We start from the raw sequence: 11,491 nt of genomic DNA on the forward strand, positions 1-11,491 counted from the left end.
GACCCACGTCAGGCAGCCCCAGTTTCCGCTCCCCCCCCCCCCCCCGGGCTCTAGAGCTCCGAATCAGGTTGAGCGGAGCAGCCCGGTTGTGTCGACTCAGTTGCCGCCGCTGGGCTCTCGACAGTCGACACCGACCCAATGCCAATCCCGGTCAGGGGATCGCTCTCGGGCCCGCTCGCCGCTCAGTGTCCTGTCAGGACACAGTCTCCAGCCTCCACTTTCGTCGCCCAACAGGTTGTCTGGTTGGGTGCCGTCTGAGCGAAGTTCCAGGCACTGCTCCACGCCGAGTACAGAGTATCGGCAGGACGGGCAGACGCCGTAGACGCTCCTATTCTCGGAGGAGCTACCGAAGCCGCTCCCAGCATGGGCGTCGTCGCCGGTCTCGCTCCAGCTCTCTCACATCGAGGCACCGTGCCCACGGCTCCTGGCGGGGATCGCCAGCTCCGCGTCGTCGCGGATCCAGGCGTCGAAGCGTCTCGAGGAGTAGCAGCTCGAGGCGGCACCGTTTGTCGACATCGGAGTCCCGGTCCCATGGCAGACGTTGCTCTCGGTATCACCGCTCGTACCGCTCCCACGGCACCGATAGGTCGTTGGTAACCCCGACCTCGGCCTACAGGCAGCGCCCTACGACTCAGCCGGGCCAACCTGACTAGCTGGTGCCGCTGGTGCCGCACCACAGTCAATGGCAAGGGCCCCTGTGGCAAGGCCAGTGGTGCCAGTGGACCCCTGGGCCCCTGTGCACGCCCAGCAAGGCCCTCGGTCAATAGCCGGGGCATCGGAGGCCCCTTCAGCCGCACTATCCAGACCCCCGAGGGATAGATCGGTGGATCATGGATCCTCAGCACCGCACGAGGAGTCCGACCAAGGGGTGGATCCCGTGGCACCGGCCGACGTGCAGAGCCCCGTACCGGCCCCCTCCCCTGCACCAGATGACAAAATTGCAGCCCCACCCCCCTCCGCACCGCAGGAGGACTTCAGGGCTCGTCAGGAGCTACTAAAGCAAGTTGCATCCTGTCTCCAACTCCAAGCTGAGGAGATGAGGGACCCTCAGACTCACTGTTTAACGTGCTCTCATCCTCGGTACCAGGCAGAGTGGCCCTCCTGCTGCACGAAGGGGTGGCTAACATCTCCAATGCCCTCTGGCCAACGCCGGCCTCCCTCGTCCCAATATCGAAAAAGGCAGAGCGCAAATACTTCGTGCCCACGAAAGGGCACGAATACCTTTATACCCACCCGGCCCCCAACTCCCTAGTGGTGGAGTCCGTAAATCATAGGGAAAGACGGGGTCAACCAGGACCCACACCCAAAAATAAAGACTCTAAAAGACTTGACTCGTTTGGCAGGAAGCTTTATTCGTCGGCCAGCTTCCAGCTCCGGGTGGCCAACCACCAGGCCCTCCTCAGTTGATGTGAGTTTAACTTGTGGGGGTCACGGCCGAAATCCGAGCCCTCCCTTCCAGAGCGCGAACGGAAGGATTTTAAGGCACTGGTGGAGGAGGGCACCGCCGCCGCGAAGGCTGCTCTGCAGGCGGCGTCGGGTGCAGCTGACACGGCTGCTCGGTCCGTGGCCTCGGCCGTGTCCATGCGCAGGGCATCGTGGCTACTGCTGTCTGGGCTCTCCGCGGAGGCTCTTCGCAGAACAAACAGACGTGCGGCTCTATGGCACGAAGGACTCACGTACTACCCTTCAAACCCTTGGGCTCTACGTCCCACCCCAGGACAAGCCTAAGACGCAAGCCTCCATCCCTGCGCCCCAGCCGAGATACGAGCCCGCCTACAAGAGATCCAAGACCCAAAAGAGGCGACCTCAGAGGCAGTCTCGCTCTGCCCCGCAGCTTCGGCCCTCCAGGGGCAAGCAGCAGGGCAAGAGGCGGTTTTGACTGGTTGCAGGAGGGTACCCCGGTGACCCCCGAGAGGACCCTCCTACCAATAAAGTTTGCCTTCAGCAACCGCTTGTGTGCATTCCTTATGGAATGGTCCCGAATAACATCGGACCGATGGGTCCTCAACACCATTTCCCAGGGTTACACGCCCTCCCACCCCCCTCCCTCGGACGGCAAGGGGGATCCGTTGCATTTACCCCGCTACAGCAGGAAGTGGGTCGGCTCCTCAGCTTGGGAGCTGTGGAGAAGGTTCCGGGGGAGTTCCGGGGGAAAGGGTTTTACTCCCGTTACTTCCTGATCCCCAAGGCGAAAGGGGGGCTCAGGCCCATCCTGGATCTGCGAGACCTCAATCAGTTCATGGCAAAATGCCAGTTCCGCATCGTGTCTCTGGCATGTATCATACCCGCTCTGGACCCTGGCGATTGGTATGCGGCCCTGGATCTTCAGGACGCATACTTCCATATCCATATATTCGAGGGGCACAGACGCTTCCTCCATTTCCTAGTGGGACAGGACCACTACCAATTTACGGTCCTCCCGTTTGGCCTGTCCACCGCGCCCAGGGTATTCACAAAGTGTATGGCGGTAGTGGCGGCCTACCTCAGTCGCCGAGGGGTACAGATATTCCCCTATTCGACGACTGGCTGCTCAAGGGCAGCTTGCAGTCCCAGGTACAGAACCACGTGGACCTGCTCTTGGCTACGTGTGCCAACCTAGGCCTCCTAATAAACGAGGCCAAGTCAACATTGGTCCCGGTGCAGCGCATAGAATTCATAGGCACTCTCCTGGATGCCTCCAAGGCCACAGCCTCCCTTCCCCTGGACAGGTTCCAGACCCTGAAGGGACTTATAGCCTCAGTCACGGAGTTCCCCGTCACCACAGCCAGGGCATGCCTGCAGCTCCTGGGCCACATGGCGGCGTGCACGTACGTGGTCCGCCACGCCAGGCTTCGGATGAGGCCACTCCAACTCTGGTTGGCCTCAGAGTTCTCCCAGGCCTGGGACAAACTGGACAAGATCCTCTCGGTATTGACAGAACCGCCGTTGCCACAGGTTCTGTTCCAGAGGGGGCGTGGGGAGGAACGCGATCTCAGATGCCTTTCTCCTGTCATGGTCGGGTCAACTCCTTTACGCCTTTCCCCTGTTTCCCCTCATTGGCAAGGTACTGGAGAAAGTGAAAACGGACAAGGCGCGCGTCCTCCTGATCGCCCCAGCTTGGTCCCAGCAACATTGGTACAGGACCCTCCTGGGCTTGCTCGTGGCCCCTCCGCAGCCGTTGCCGCTCCGCCCGGACCTACTCGACCAGGGCCGCTGCCTCCACCCCAATCTGGCCACCCTCCATTTGACAGCGTGGCTGATCATTGGCTAGATGCGGAGGAGAGAAGGTGTTCGGAAGGGGTCAGGCGTGTCCTCCTCGAAAGTAGAAAGCCATCTACGCGCCGAGCCTACCTGACGAAGTGGTCCAGGTTCTCCAGGTGGGCGGGCGAGCAGGGTACTTCCCCAATGTCTGCCCCGCTCCAACTTATTCTTGAGTACCTTCTTCACCTTAGAACTCAAGGCCTCGCCCCTTCCTCCGTCAGGGTGCACCTGGCGGCTATTTCGGCGTTCCATCTGCTGGTCCAGGGCTGCTCCGTTTTCTCCCATGCCATGACAGGGCATTTCCTCAAAGGGCTAGATCGGTCCTTTCCTTATGCTAGAACCCCTGTCCCTCAGTGGGATCTAAATTTAGTGTTATCCCGCCTCACGGGGCCCCCGTTCGAACCCCTGGCCACATGCTCATGGTCTCACCTTTCATGGAAGGTGGCCTTCCTCGGGGCCATCATGTCAGCCTGGCGGGTCTCGGAGCTTGGGGCCCTGACCTGCGACCCCCCTTTACACAGTCTTTCACAAGGACAAGATTCAGCTCCGCCCACACCCAGCATTCCTCCCTAAGGTAGTCTCCGCTTTTCCCATGGGCCAGGACATCTTCCTGCCTATCCTCTGCCCCAAACCTCATGCCTCTAACGAGGAACGTCGCCTCCATACGCTCGATGTGCACAGAGTCTGGATCAGACTAGCTCTTCGCAACGCTTTGTTGCTTCAGTCGAGCGCATGAGGGGTCAACTGATCTCCATCCAGAGGCTTTCCCGGTGGATTACATCATGCATCCACACATGCTACGACCTAGCAGGGGTTCCTGCACCACCTATCATAAGGGCTCACTCGACAAGGGTTCAGGCCTCGGCGGCGGCCTTTGTAGCCCATGTCCCTATCCAGGACATCAGTAGAGGCGCTACCTGGTCCTCAGTACACACGTTCACATCGCACTATGCGATCGTCTCCCACACCAGGGATGACGCTGTTTTCGGTAGAGCTGTGCTTCAGCCAGGGAATCTGAACTCCTACCCACCTCCATCAGACATAGCTTGCAATCAGCTACTGTGGAATACACATGAGCAAGCACTTGAAGAAGAAAGGACAGTTACCTGTTCCGTAACTGGCATTCTTCGCGATGTGTTGCTCATGTCTATTCCACATCCCGCCCTCCTTCCCCTCTGTTGGAGTTGGTCCGGCAAGAAGGAACTGAGGGTGGGGGGAGCACGCGGCTCCCCTTATAGCGCGCTATAGAGGCGCCACTCCAGGGGTCGCAGCAGCGCTCCCCCTACGGATACTTCTGAGGGAAAAACTTTCGGCACCGGTGCACGTGGCGAGCACGCACACCTACTGTGGAATAGACATGAGCAACACATCTCGAACGCCAGTTATGGAACAGGTAACTGTCCTTTCCCGAGGGAGGTACAGAACACTGTTGAAGACCTCGCTTTTGGTGAATCCCATCCTTTTAACCAAAAGACAGATAAATCGCTGCATTCCCTCAAGGACTCCAGAGCCACCCTTCGCTCACTGGGCATCTATGCTCCTGCCCCCAAGCTCAAATTCCACCAGTGCTATAGGTCCCCACAATTTTGCCTTCAAAGACCCCCTGAGCCTCCAAGGAAGCATCAAAAGACTCAGCTATCTCGCCGCCTCCTGGGCCTCCTTTGCATGCTTCAACATCACAGCTACAACCTCCAACCAAGAAGTATTTCTGAGGCGAGCCCCAGAGCTGCCAACAACTATGCCTGCAACCTCACAACCACACCCCCCCCCCCCGTTGGGGGTCATTTAGCACACTTTCCCCACAGTTGGAGTGTGATGATAATAGACAAATGGGTGTTGAACATCATCCACCAGGGCTATGTGATCGAGTTCATCGAATTACCTCCTCCGAGACCCCCCTCCCTGTCCCTCTTCAGGACCGCCCTCACAACAGCATTCTCACCCAAATGGTGAACTCCTTATTACAACAGGGAGCAGTAGAACACACACACACAGAATGCCAGGGAACAGGGTTTTACACAACTTACTTCTTGATACCCAAGAAGAAAGGCAGGTGGAGACCAATCCTCAAGCTCCGACATCTGTTGGTACATTCACAAGCTCAAGTTTTATATGGTCATGCTGGCAGCAATTATCCTATCCATAGAAAAGGGCATGTGGTTTACGGTTCTCGATATGAAAGTTGCTTATTTTCACATTGATATCTATCCGTCCCACAGACATTTCCTGAGATTCATAGTGGGCACCCACTATTTCCAGTACAGGGTGCTCCCCTTCAGAATAGCCACCACTCCGAGTCTTCGCCAAAGTTTTTTCCATCTTTGCGGCCTATGTCAGATATTAGATTGGCTTCTAATTGCACGATCCAGGCAAGAAGCAACCTCCATGTTGCTCAACTTCCTTTCATCCCTTGTGTAATCAGGCGTGGACTCCCCCCTGCGGCGCCTCCTACTGATCGTCTCGGGAATTAGCTCACCAGCATCCGGATCGCCCTCTGCAGGCCTGGTGTCCCACCTGTCATTGGCCCCCGTATCCCTCCCGGACCCCAGTGCCCTTGGCTTGGGTGCTGCCCCCCTGGCAGTACCCCAGTCTCTCTCTCTGGGTCTCCCCACCCCCTATCCCAATGTCGCCTCAGTCATGGCTACTGCCAGTCACCATCTAGCCCCCGCGCCCTGGGGCAGACCGCAGTCTATCAGCCAACCATCACAGGCAACAAAGGGTTTGGACTGTCTGCCTTTACCCACCCTCAGGTTGCCCCTCTGCAACCCCAATACCTATATGGGCCTAGGACCAGGCCCTGCAGCCTGGGGAGTTGCTGGCCTAGGGCTTCCCAGCCCCCAAGGCCTTTCCCCAGCCCTGCCTCACTCTAGGTCCCCGGGTGAGCTCCCTGCAGCCAGGCCTGTCTCTCTCTGCAGTCAGAGGGAGACTCTTCAGCTCTGGCTACCCTGGCCTTCTTATAAGGCTCAGTTTGGGGAGTGGCCCCAGCTGCAGCCACTTCCCCAATCAGCCGGGGTTTTGCTCCTTTACACAGCCCCAGCCCTCTGCAGGGCTTTTCCAACCCCTTCCGGGCTGGAGCGGGCGTTCACCCCGCTACACCTTGGAGTCCACATCAATGTCGAGAAATCCAATCCTAGACCCCACACGGTCTCTGGACTTCACAGGAGCTATCATCAGTTCGGACACAGTACGGGCCTACTTACTGAAAGACAGGTTCTAGACAGTTAGTGACGCCATAACTCACATCATGAGCAATCATTATGTACCAGCCAGGACTTGCCTGTCCCTCCTGGGCCACGTGGCTTTTGTGTACATGTGTGATCCATTTGCACAACTCCACCTTTGCTGCCTTGAGACGTGGCTCCAGTACGTTTACTCACCAAATCATCACTCCCTGGATTTTATGCTGTCATCCCTCTGATGGTGGTCAGAGCCACGTCATATATGCGTGCGGGTTCCCTTCCTTCCCTCCTACCAGACAAGATGATCATCACCAATGCATCCCCGATAGGCTGAAGAGCCCACATGGATGAGCACAGGCCACATGGTCTCCCCGAGAATCCAGGATGTACATAAATATCCTGGAACTCTGAGCTGTAAGAAAGGCATGCCAATCCTTTCTTCTGTTTATTCACTCCCATCATGGTCTCCTCATGTCAGACAACACTACTGCCGTTTCCTATATCAACAAACAGGAACATGATGGGCCGCTCTATGCACAATCTCTGCAATTGGTTCATCAATCACCAGATTCTCTTGTCTGCAGGCTGTCATCCAGGGACACAGAATGTAGTCTCGCACTCGATCAGCAGACGTTTTGCAATTCCCACGAGAGGGAACTTCACAATTCAGTAGTACACAATTCAGTAGTACACAGCATCTTCACCTGATGGAGGACCCTGACCAGAAACCTATTCACATCACAAACTAACAGCAAATGTACCACATACTGCTCCAGAGGAGGCCTCGGTCACCACTCTCAGGGTGATGCTCTCCTGCTCCCTTGGTCAGACCAAATCAACTACGCCTTCCCTCCTGCCTCAGGTACTGCACAAGATCTAACAAGACAGCGCAATGGTCATTCTGATCGCACCCTGTTGGCCCACGCAATTCCAGTTTCCCAATCTCCTCCACATGTCATTCTGCCCACCAATTCCCCTCCACAACTTCCCCGATCTCCTGACCCAGTACAACAGCGAGATCAGGCATCCCAATCCACATGCGCTCCACCTCAGAACATGGTATTTGGATGGCCATTTGCTTTAGCCTCCACGTGCTCTCCTGCTGTGCAAGACATCCTCTCCAGCAGCAGGAAGGATTCCACTAGGCAATGTTACCGAGCCAAATGGAAACGTTTCTCATCTTGGGTCTAACAAAAAGTACTTCTGCCTGAACTGATGGGGATCCCCCTGATCCTGGATTATGTTCTGTCCTTGAAGTCATCAGGTTTTGTCTCAACTCTTTGAGAGTCCACCTGGCAGTGATTAGCGCGTTCTACTGTCCAGTGGAAGGTTGCACTGTCTTTACACAACCACTAGGTTTTGGAAAGGCCTCATCACAACCTCTCCCATCCAAACGATCACACCCCAATGGTTACCTGAATCTAGTTCTCTCCATGCTAACGAAACCACACTTTGAACTGTTACCATCGTGCTCTGTCCCTCCTTTCCATGAAAGTTGCTTTCCTTGTTGCTATCACTTCTGCGAGAAGGGTTGGTGAACTTGAAGCTATGATAGAGGACCCGCCTTTTATAGTGTTAGAGAAGGATCATTTCCCTACATCTACACCCCAGCTTTTTACCAAAGGTGGTCTCCCAGTTTCACATCAATCAATCTATTCACTTACCTATTTTCTTCCTGAAACCACACGCATCTGCAGAGGAACATCAACTCCATTCCCTCAATGTCTGACGAGCTCTGGCCTGTTGCTTGCAGAGAACAAAACCAATCAGGAACTCCCCTAGGCTGTATATGTTGCAGTAGCAGAAAGACTCAGGGGGCGAGCCATCTCCACCTAGAGGATCTCTAAATGGATTTCGGGTTGCATTTCACTCTGCTACCAACTGTCAGGCCTACCTATCCCCACAGGGGTGCAGGCTAACTCCACGAGAGCTCAGGCTTTGACCATGGACTCCCTTCAGTTAGGGACAATGTAGAGTGGCCACGGGGAGTTCTTACACACCTTTGCAGCACACTGTCTTAGTGCAGGACTCAGTGGCAGATGCCTCCTTTGGATGGCAGTTCTCCACACAACCATTCCTTCCTCATCCTTGCACCCTCTTCCAACTTAGGTACTGCTTGTTAATCACCACCAGTGGAATAGTAGGGATCATCACTCGAAGAAGAGGTGGTTACTTGCATGTAATTGGAGGTTCTTTGAGATGCGTGGTCCCTATGTGTATTCCACTTCCTACCCTCCTTCCTCTCTGCTACGCATCTGTCTGATTCGTGTTGGAGAAGGAACTGGCGACACGGTCCGGTTCGACTCACCCTTTATCACCTCGGCTGGAAGCGCAAGGTGAACCAGGGCACATGCACGGACCAATGCACACTACTTTCAAAAGCTCTGATTGCAGGCGCATGGTTCGCGTGCGTAACCCCTCAGTGGAATACAAATATGGACCACACATCTCGAAGAACCTCCAGTTATAGGTAAGTAACCTCCTCTTTCAGTAACTATCAGTCTGTGCTGTATTGAAACAGGTCACAAGTGCTGAAGGTTCCCTTCAGCAAATGATTTTGGGGGAGTTCTGTGGCCTCTTACTGTGACTCTCTGAACTTAACCATAATGCCTAGCACTAAGGTTCATGCCAGACTCATCATGCTTCTGTGTGCTGTTAACGTTAGCTGGGAGGCTTTGTCTGCTAGCTATGGCCCAGTTCAACACTAATGCTGCCTTCTTGACTTCACAGGATCTGAAAATAAAGAACATGGGCTCGTGGGCAAGCTTGGTCCAGAAACCCCTCACGACTCCATCCTCCACAGCAAAGTCCTCCAGCGATAGCTTTGAGCATTTCAAGAGGGCAGCGCGGGAGAAGGAGGAGCGGGAGAAGGCACTCAAAGCTCAGGCAGAACAGGTGGAAAAGGAGAAGGAGCGGCTGAGGCGGGAGCAGGAAAGGATGAGGTGAGAGGCCTGCACATCCGTATTTCATTGCTCCTAAAGCTTGTCTCCCCAGGGTACCGAGGTGCTGTGAATGGGGTTATGTCCCCATTGGGGACAGTCACTTCTGCTTTTTGCTTCACTTGTCAGCTTGGTGCCTTGGAGCCACTGCTGATTCTTTGGGAAAAGACAGGTTTTTCAGCATGATCAACCAGAAGACAGTGAGGGTAAAGCTGTCTCCACTGCCCTTTTGAGGGGTATACCAGACATGGCCCTGTTGTCCAGGCCACCTTTTCTCTAGCTCCCTTGGGTTGTACCTGGGCTCTGTTAGCCTAGACGCGTGGCAGCACTTACATGCTGCAGTGCAGGAACTCTGAACATAATCAGTGTGTGTAATATAGCCACCGCTTCCATGGTGGGCTCATGAGGAGGTGGGCTCCTTGCCCACGCAGGAGCCAGTGCAAGTTGTAGAGTTCCAGCATCATACTCTGTTCACAGTTCATACCACTGAGGTATCTGGGTGTGCCAGCTGGATAACAGCTGCGGTTTCCTCCTTCTCAAGCTGACTAACTGTACTGTTAAGCAAGAAGCAACATGAGCAAGAATCTCTTGATGCGCTAAGCACTTCCCATTCCACAGTGTGGGTGTCGCGAAATGGGTGGCTTGACTATGCAACAAACTCCACAGGGAGAAACCCCTTAGCTGCCCATTCTCCAACTGGGATCCCCAGGGAGCACTTGCTGGGGGAGATGGCTGGACACATGGTGCTGGCTGCTCTTCCTCGTTTCCAGTTGCTACCTGGCATTAAAAATGTAATACATTGAGTCCTTTCCTGAGAGACTTCACTATGTCAGTGATTGCTGGAGTTCCCACAGGAAGGTTATAGGATCACAGAGGGGAGGCATCCATGAGACACGCTAAGGTGCCACAAGTACTCCTGTTCTTTTTGCTGATACAGACTAACATGGCTGCTACTCTGAAATCTAAGATACGGGTCACACTAGGAACAAGTTTGAAACAGCCAAATCTGAGACCTCCCTTCCCACTCTAGAATGGTGTTTCCTCAAATAGTCCTTCATCACAGCAATGATGAACCAGCCCATGGGTGGAAGAAGGACCCAGCAGTACCCCCATAGAGCTGTTTAAGAAACTTCTATGCCTTATGGGTTTGCACAAAGCGCCCCACCATTCTAATGACACTTTTGGGTCTTGGCAGGAGTCGTGATGATGAGGATGCCCTGGAGCAAGCTCGCAGAGTTCAGGAAGAAGTCCGAAGACGCCAGGAGCAGCAGCAGCAGCAGCAGCAGGTGTCAGCTGCAGCCTCTGCGCCCCAAGCACAGAGCTCTCAGCCACAGTCCTCTCAGTCTATGCTGGATCAGCAGAGAGAGATGGCCAGAAAACGGGAGCAGGAGCGAAGGCGCAGAGAGGCGGTGAGTGGGGGGGGAGGGGGAGATATTGGGCACTCTGATGGGGGGCAATTTGAGGCAGATGTTCAGGCAGTGAGCTGAGTGACAGAGCATCACTGCAGTTTAATTGATAGTCCTAGAGCACGCTGGGTTTATCGGCCAGGGGTTACAAGCAGGCCAGAGTGCTTTTGCTGGGATGCTGATCCCTCGGTGAACTGAGTGAAGACTCCCAACTTGAACAGATTGGCAGACAACTGTGCCAGGAGACTTAGGTCCACTTTTATAGGGCAAAAGTACTAGATTATACCAGTAAAAAGTTTAGGTAGCCCAGCAAAATCCCTGGCCCCCAATGCCACCCATTGAGTCAAGTGCAGCATCCCTGCAATGTGCTCCTGTGAGCATCAATCCTGCAGCCTTTGTAATTCTCCTATCTCCTCTCCCCCTTCAGATGGCAGCTACTATCGACATGAATTTCCAGAGCGATTTGTTGGCAATATTCGAAGAGAATCTTTTCTAATAGCGCCTGGTTTTCTTCTCCTGACTCTTTAATTTCCCGGCCAATCTTTGACTCTCCATAGTGTTAATGGCGGCTGGGAGGGGGAGCATTCCTGCAGCCCTTCTGCATGTCTGACCATTGCAGATCTTTCAGTCGAGGCCTCCGAAGGATCAGCAGAGTCTGCCTTACAGTTTGACTTTTGCCCCCCCTCACACACTGAAGAAAGACCGACCAAGACAAGCCAACTACGTA

The 11,491-nt window shown here is 54.8% G+C and overlaps 1 pseudogene; it reads left to right on the plus strand.

Moving 5' to 3' along the window:
• LOC135892053 (bromodomain-containing protein 4-like) overlaps positions 1-11,290 on the plus strand; it is a 146,521-nt pseudogene extending 135,231 nt beyond the window's left edge.
• The last annotated feature ends 201 nt before the right edge of the window (positions 11,291-11,491 follow it).

Source organism: Emys orbicularis, chromosome 19 (genome assembly GCF_028017835.1).
Source record: "Emys orbicularis isolate rEmyOrb1 chromosome 19, rEmyOrb1.hap1, whole genome shotgun sequence".
NCBI classification, from domain to species: domain Eukaryota; kingdom Metazoa; phylum Chordata; order Testudines; family Emydidae; genus Emys; species Emys orbicularis.